Below are 8143 nucleotides of genomic sequence, written 5' to 3'. Positions count from 1 at the left end.
TTACGTGGTCACCGCGCTCGGCTCCGTGACCGCCGCCCGCTGCCTGAGCCTCCTCCAGAGCCCGCCCGCTGATGGCAAGTACGACGCCATCAAGGCACTTCTTCTGGGCGCTTCCGCCCTCTCCCCGGCTGAACGCGCACGACGCCTGCTCGACCTTTCTGAGCTCGGAGATACGCGCCCGTCCGAACGTATGGACTACATGTTCGCGTTGCTCGGCGAGCATCCCTCGGATTTCCTTTTCCAAGAGCTTTTTCTCCGCCAGCTCCCGGCCCAGGTCCGGGTCGCCCTGGCAAGCACGACCATCACGAACCCCCGCGACCTCGCCAGGGAGGCCGACAAGATCGATTCGGCAAGCCAGCTCGTCGGAGCGGCGAGCCAGCTCGTCGGGGTGGCTGCCGGGAGCCCGCCCGCCGCCCAGTCGGCGCCCGCGGCGCAGTTTCCCGCCCACCCGCCCGCGACGCAGCTTCCTTCCCGGAGGCCGCCGGGCCGGCGCGACTGGCAGCGGCGACGCCCGGTCCTGACGAGTCGAACGGAGCCCCCGCCAGACCCGGCCTGGTGTTATTTCCACGCCAGGTTCGGGCGGCAGGCCCGATCATGTCGACCCCCGTGCACGTTCGGCAAGTCGGGAAACGGTCGGGCCGGCGCTCACTACCAGCCATGAGCGCCGGCCATTCCGGAAACCTGCTATTCATCGCGGACCAAGCGTCGGGCAGCGTTTTCTCTGCGACACCGGTGCTCAGCTGAGCGTCAATCCCGCTTCGGCGGAGGACAGGCGGGCCGCCATTTGCGGCCCCTCCTTAATCGCGGCCAACGGCTCCGCCATCCGCACCTTCGGCCCACGCACCGTCGCCCTCCGCTTCGGCAGCCAGCTCTTTCGCTGGGAGTTCGTGACGGCGGACGTCCCCATGGCTTTGCTCGGGGCCGATTTCCTTTGCGCCCATGGGCTGCTGGTCGACGTTACACGTCGGCGTCTCGTCAACGCCGAAACTTTCAGCTCGCTGGCGTGCGCCTTGAGCCGTTCCGCGCCCACCGAGCTTTCCTGCGTCCTCCCGTTGGCAGATGACTTCGCGCGTCTCCTCGCGGAGTTCCCGGCCCTCACGCGACCGACGTTTTCGGCCGTCGCGGTGCGTCACGGCATCGAGCATCACATTCCCACTACGGGCCCGCCGGTGTACGCCCGAGCTCGCCGTCTCGACCCAGCCAAACTCGCCGTCGCCAAGGCCGAGTTCGCCGCGCTGGAGCGCCTCGGCATCGTGCGGCGCTCCGACAGCGCCTGGGCCTCGCCGCTGCACATCGTCCCGAAGCCGGGGGGCGGATGGCGGCCATGCGGCGACTACCGCCGCCTCAACGACGCCACTACCCCCGACAGGTACCCCGTCCCGCACATCCAGGATTTTCCCGCCCGGTTGGCGGGGGCGGACCATTTTTTCAAAAGTGGACCTGATTCGAAGGTACCACCAGGTGCCCGTCCGCCCGGCCGACATCCCGAAGACGGCCGTTATTACACCTTTCGGCCTCTTCAAATTCCTCCGGATGCCCTTCGGCCTCAAAAACGCGGCACAGGCGTTCCAGCGCCTGATGGATGGCGTGCTGCGCAACTTGCCGTTCCTCTTTATCTACCTGGACGACATCCTCGTCGCCAGCATGTCCAAAGCCGAGCACCTCCTCCACCTCCGGACGCTGTTCGGCCGCCTCAGCGAGCACGGCTTGATCGTCAACCCGGCCAAATGTCACTTTGGTGCGGCGACGATTGACTTTTTGGGCCACCACATCACCCGGAACGGCGCCGTACCGCTACCGGCCAAAGTCGAGGCCATCGCCGCTTTCCCGTGCCCCCGCTCCGTCAAGGCGCTGCAGGAGTTCCTCGGGATGGTGAACTTTTACCACCGCTTCATGCCCCGAGCTGCGCAACTCATGCGGCCCTTGTACACCGCCCTCCACGGCCAGCCGGCGAAGCGCGACGTCGTCTGGTCCACGGACATAGACGCTGCTTTCACCGGCGCGAAACGGGCCCTCGCCAACGCCACGCTGCTGGCCCACCCGGTACCCCATGCTCCCATCGCCCTCACCACGGACGCCTCCGACTACGCCGTGGGCGCGGTTCATGAGCAATGGGTAAACGGGGCCTGGCAGCCGCTCGCGTTCTTCAGCCGGCAACTCCTGCCCAACGAGTTGAAGTACAGCACTTTCGACCGCGAGCTCCTCGGGCTGTACCTGGCCGTCCGCCATTTTCGCCACCTCCTGGAGGGCCGCCCGTTCACGGCCTTTGTCGACCACAAGCCATTAATTTTTGCCATGGCCAAGGTCACGGAGCCGTGGTCGGCCCGCCAGCAGCGCCACCTCTCCGCCGTGTCGGAATACACCACGGACATCCGGCACGTCGCCGGAAAGGACAACGCCGTGGCCGACTGCCTTTCTCGAGCCGGCGCCAACGCCGTCCACCTCGGCGTCGATTTCGCCCTGATGGCGACGGACCAGGCCACCGACGGCACGGTGCAGGCGCTCTGGGTGGCGGACACGGGCCTCCGCTTGGCTGACGTCCCCTTCGCGGACACGGTCCTGCTTTGTGACGTCTGCCAAGGCCGACCTTGCCCCGTTGTGCCGGTCACCTGGCGGCGGCGCATTTTTGCTTCGCTCCACGGCCTCTCACACCCGGGCCGGAAGGCGTCCCAGAGGCTGGTGTCGGCACGTTTCGTCTGGCACGGGTTGCGACGGGACGTCCGCGACTGGGCCAACGCCTGCACACCCTGCCAGCGGGCCAAGGTCCACCGTCACACCCAGGCTCCGCTGGCTCCTTTCACCATGCCCGAGCGACGTTTCGACCACGTCCATGTGGACCTGGTGGGTCCCCTGCCCCCAACGCAGGGGTTCACCCACCTGCTTACCATGGTGGACAGGACCACCAGGTGGCCGGAGGCCGTGCCCCTCGCCTCCACCACCACCGCTGACGTGGCCCAGGCGTTCATCGCCACCTGGGTCGCACATTTCGGCGCACCGGCGGACATCTCGTCAGACCGCGGCCCACAGTTCACGTCCGAACTGTGGGGCGCGGTCGCCCGCACGTTGGGCGTTACCCTGCACCGCACCACGGCCTACCACCCCCAGTGGTTCCACCGCTCCATGAAGGCCGCACTCACTGCCGGCCTCCAGGACGACCGGCTCCCGTGGGTCCTCTTGGTCCTCTGCACGGCTCCAAAGGAGGACCTCCAGGCGTCCACCGCCGAGCTGGTGTACGGCCAGGCCCTCCGCGTCCCGGGCGAGTTCATGCCCGACGCCACCAGACCCTGGTCCGCCTCCTGGAAGTCCTCCTGGAAGTCCCGGAAGGGACTTCCATGGACTTCCAAGTCCTTCCATGGACTTCCAGGAGGCCGCCCAACGTTTCGCCCCGGTGCCCACGTCCCGCCACGGCGACCCCCAATCCTACGTCCCCTCAGCACTCCGCACAGCGGAGTACGTCTTTGTGCGCCACGACGCGCACCGGGGGCCGCTCCGGCCACCATACGACGGACCCTTCCGGGTCCTACGACGGGACAACAAGTCCTTCGTCGTCAGCATCGGCGGCCGGGCGGACCAGATTTCGGTGGACCGCCTCAAGCCGGCCCACATGGACGTCGGCCAGCCGCCACGGCTGGCTCTCCCACCGCGGCACGGCCGCCCCCCGTCCACTGCACACCCCGTCCGGCCACCCGCCACCACACCGGACCCCCCCCCCCCCCCCCGCGACCAGCCAGGGGTCGTTTCGGTCGGGTCATCTGGACCCCCCTCAGGTTGACCTTCCTGGACCAAGTCGATTCTGGGGGGGCGTGTGTAGCGACGCATGGGTCCCCCAAAGCTCGAGACCAGCAACAGAATCTCCTGGCCCAAGCCGGTGACATAACCGGCGGCCAAACCGCGGCGCCGAGGTTATAATCCTTTGCACCTGTCGGTCACATGACCACCAAAGCGTGCCTCGCCTGAGAGGCGGGGCTTTGGTTCTGATGTATGCTTTTTGGTTTGGATATATATATGCGAACCCGATAAACGGGTTTTCAGAGTTCCCGAGATGATTATACAATAAACATCTTCTCGGACGAGTTTGTGTCTTGTCCGTCACTTTGTCCGTCTCAAGCAGGAGCGCTGCTCCTTCACCATCCAGTTTATTTCTGTTATTGCACATCCGATAGCCTAATTGGTCGCTCTCTGACCCTCAATTAGCTTTTTCTTGTAATTGGACTGGTGTTCCTAAAGATGGTATCAGTCTGCACAGGAAGTTTTTCAAAATATCTGGCAAAGTGCTCGTGGCAAATCAATCAACACGGAATGGCCTAAATAAAGTTTTCAGGCTCGGAAGGTGAACTAGTTTTAAAAATAAATAAATAAATAAGGATTTGGAGTTGCCCCGCGTGTCGTCGTCATCGGAGAACCCAAGTTAAAATCCACTGGCTTTGGATGGAATAATGAATTAATGTAAAAAAATTATATATGTATATCTATATTATAATAGCCGTAGATGATTCTGTCTGTCTGTCTGTCTGTCTGTTGGGTGTCTGTCCGGGGTGTGGCTTACTCGGTTTGCAGAGTAGCTCCACCCATTCTGGGAGTGGCTTCATATAATTATAAACAAATATCCACCATTTTATTAACTCGCATAGCTTTGAGGCCTGTTTTGTAGACCCGTGGTGTCTTGCTCTCTCTCCCAGTTTTATTTCAAATCAAATTCGATATATCATTTCATTTTTCACAGTCGCTAACATAGTTTTAGACTCGGTTGAAAAAAAACGGGAAGAAAATCCAATGAAAGTTGCCGTTTATAGAACGAAATGAATTCTCAAACGCCTGTAACTTCAAGGCCATTGAGTCTCTCTCATGCCTTTATCTCCAATCTAACTCACCATATGATTTCGTTTTTATCGATGGTTTTAGACTCGGTGTCAGCAATAATTGAGAACATTCCACACACGCGGGAAAATGCAGAGATATATTTTTAAAAATCGCGTCATGGTTTATCATACACCGCCCAACATGACACCGATGGCAACGTGTCGATATATATTAATAATTCGCTTTTGCTTTTCCGTTAAGATATATTACTTTTTCGTTTGATGACAGTCGTCACAAAAACGTCAACAATGATGCCGACATATATTTCTTCGTTTTTATTTCATTCAACATTATTAGCCGGAAGTAAAATATGTTTCAGGAAATTACCGAGAGATATTTCTTCGTTTTTTTTATTAGTTATGTGCGCATACACTTTAAATAGGTTTATTTGAAATCTTAAATTTTCCACAATATAATTTACTTGCTATTTATCATTTGATGATTACGAGACACTTCCTCTTGAGGATCGTGACAATTCATGCGCTGCGTGGAAACTTCTATTTCCAAAATGAATGAGATGATCGATGAAGAACGCAGACTTGAACAGGATGCAGCAAGAAAACGAATGAGACGGACGAACGAGTCCATCGACGAACGTCAATGCAAACTTGCGGGGTCACCCGTGGGAATCCCACGGGCATGGATGTGTGTGACATTTCGACATATTGAGTTAGATGCTGCACATTCATTTTTACAAAATGGTTACTGGCAAGTCATCAGATCCAGAAATGGTGTAATGAACACAATTTATTTACGCGCAAGCAAGAAAGCAAGACGGCCCAATTTCCGATTCCGACGGGCCGACGGGCCGATTTGGAGCAAGAAAAAGAATGAGACGGGAGAAAAACGAGAGAAACGAGACGGGGAAAGCCGATTGGAGAGGCGAGTGAGGAGCGATTGGAGAGGCGAGTGAGGAGCGATTGGAGAGGCGAGGGAGGAGCGATTGGAGAGGCGAGTGAGGAGCGATTGGAGAGGCGAGTGAGGAGCGATTGGAGAGGCGAGTGAGGAGCGATTGGAGAGGCGAGTGAGGAGCGATTGGAGAGGAGAGTGAGGGATTGGAGAGGTGAGGGATTGGAGAGGAGAGGAATGTGAGGGATTGGAGAGGAGAGGAGTGCTAGGTGGAGAGAGGAGAGTGTCAGGTGGAGAGAGGAGAGTGTCAGGTGGAGAGGAGTGAGGGGTCACATATTATGTGAAATAAATAAATTGTGTTCATTACACCATTTCTGGATCTGATGACTTGCCAGTAACCATTTTGTAAAAATGAATGTGCAGCATCTAACTCAATATGTCGAAATGTCACACACGTCCATGCCCGTGGGATTCCCACGGGTGACCCCACTATATTTCTTCGTTTTTATTTCATTCAACATTATTATCCGGAAGTAAAGGTTCACATGTTCATTTCACGTGTGCAAAAACAAACTCCATTTCACGTGTGCATGGACATGAAACACAGACGGGAAATTGCTTAGAGATATTTCGTTCGAAGCAATTATACACCGCACAAATAAAATATTTCACCGATACACCGAGCGAATTTCAGCGAATTTCACCGAGTTTCAGGAAATTACCCAGAGATATTTCTTCGTTTTTATTTCATTAGTTACTAGCAGAAGTACCCAGCGTTGCCGGGCGGGGGAGGGGGGAAGGGCACGTACACTTTAAACATGTATATACATGTGGGATGTGGGATATATACATGTGGGACGTGTGTGTGTGTGTGTGTGTGTGTGTGTGTGTGTGTGTGTGTGTGTGTGTGTGTGTGTGTGTGTGTGTGTGTGTGTGTGTGTTATTGTGAAACTGCATGTGCAGGTGCAGCATCTAACTCAATATGTCGAAATGTCACACACGTCCATGCCCGTGGGATTCCCACGGGTGACCCCACTAGTATCTATCTATAATTCCAGCAATCTCTGTGTGTCTGTCTGTGTGTCTGTGTGTCTGTGTGTCTGTGTGTCTGTGTGTTTGTCTGTGACCGCTGTTTCTCGACAACCACGGGTCCGATATACTTGAAACTTGCCAGGTATATTGCTGGGGACCCGAGGATGTGCCTTTTCAAGGTTTGAAATTAATCGGACAAGTACCTACCGAGCTATGTCCAAAAAACGCTTCAACCAATCAGAGAGCAGCGAGCTATCACGTGTGCCGAACCGTTAATGCAATGCAAGCGTTAATGCGTTAATGCAAGGCTTTTCTTTTTTTCCCTCTTCTCTTTCTACTTTTCCTTGCGATTAAATTGCAAACAGCCAAAATACGTTGGCGCTAATTGAATAATTGGCCATTAACACTAAAATAATCGTAACTGCGATATGCCAACTTCCGGACAGTGCAGCCTTCCCTGTTGTTGTTGTTTGCAGCAGCTGTTTGCAGCAAGGCAAGGCTTTTCTTTTTTTCCCTCTTCTCTTTCTACTTTGCCTTGCGATTAAATTGCAAACAGCCAAAATACGTTGGCGCTAATTGAATAATTGGGCATTATGTTTTACAACTAATAAAAACGAATTTGCGATTCATTCGCTTTCCTGCGCGTTTGTGTACGCGATGGCGATTTCTTTACCAAACTCCGGAAGCCGTTCGCTTTGGACCGAACCATTGCATGTAAATAGAGGGGGGGGATTGTCACCACTCGCAAGCCGTTCGCTTTGGACCAAACCATTTCATGTAAATAGGGGGGGGGATATAATTTTAGATATATATATAGTACGGGCATGCCCTAGTATATATAATACAATAACGATATATCTATCTATTACGTACGTTCACCTGTTTACTTCCTCAGACCTTGCACACGGAAGTAGGGGTACAGTCCCTAAAAGGCCTTCCGGGAATGCGGAACACATCTCTGGCTCGAGATGACATTTTGCTCAATTGGTTCCTTATATCGCAGCATTGTCGGCGATGGATTCGAACCAAATATCGCGGAGGGATTGGATTCGCTGCTACGTTATGTTAATTTAATGTCACATTCGTTTGGAATGACATCGGCACTTTCACCTCAACATGTCATCGTTAAATAAGACACTTTAATACAAAGATGTAATGTTATCTGATGTCATACACAAATGATACGTTCACTGAAGTAATCGTTTTCTTCGTTATAACTAATGTAATGAGCAGTGAAGTTTGGACAAATCAACTCACCCCGAGTCTGGAGTATGATCACCACAGGCAAAGCGCAGTCCCCCGTCCCCTCAGATGTTCCTCTTCTGGGACTTCCTGATACGCCCAGAAACAAAACCATGGACCATGTAACACGGCATCGTATTATACACTCTTACATCCATGT

The 8143-nt window shown here is 54.8% G+C and overlaps 1 protein-coding gene across 1 annotated transcript in view; it reads right to left on the bottom strand.

Annotated features, from left to right (window-relative positions):
- MYD88 (MYD88 innate immune signal transduction adaptor) overlaps positions 1-8107 on the bottom strand; it is a 32192-nt gene extending 24085 nt beyond the window's left edge. The window contains exon 1 of the mRNA XM_068131983.2: positions 7999-8107. The gene's annotated coding sequence lies outside the window, so the exon portion shown is untranslated. The remainder of the gene's footprint in view (positions 1-7998) is intronic.
- Between the last annotated feature and the right edge of the window lie 36 nt (positions 8108-8143).

This window comes from Myxine glutinosa, chromosome 12 (genome assembly GCF_964187855.1).
Source record: "Myxine glutinosa chromosome 12, kmMyxGlut1.1, whole genome shotgun sequence".
NCBI lineage: Eukaryota > Metazoa > Chordata > Myxini > Myxiniformes > Myxinidae > Myxine > Myxine glutinosa.
The sequence above is the reverse complement of the archived record's forward strand: the minus strand, read 5'-3'. Positions and strand labels throughout refer to the sequence as shown.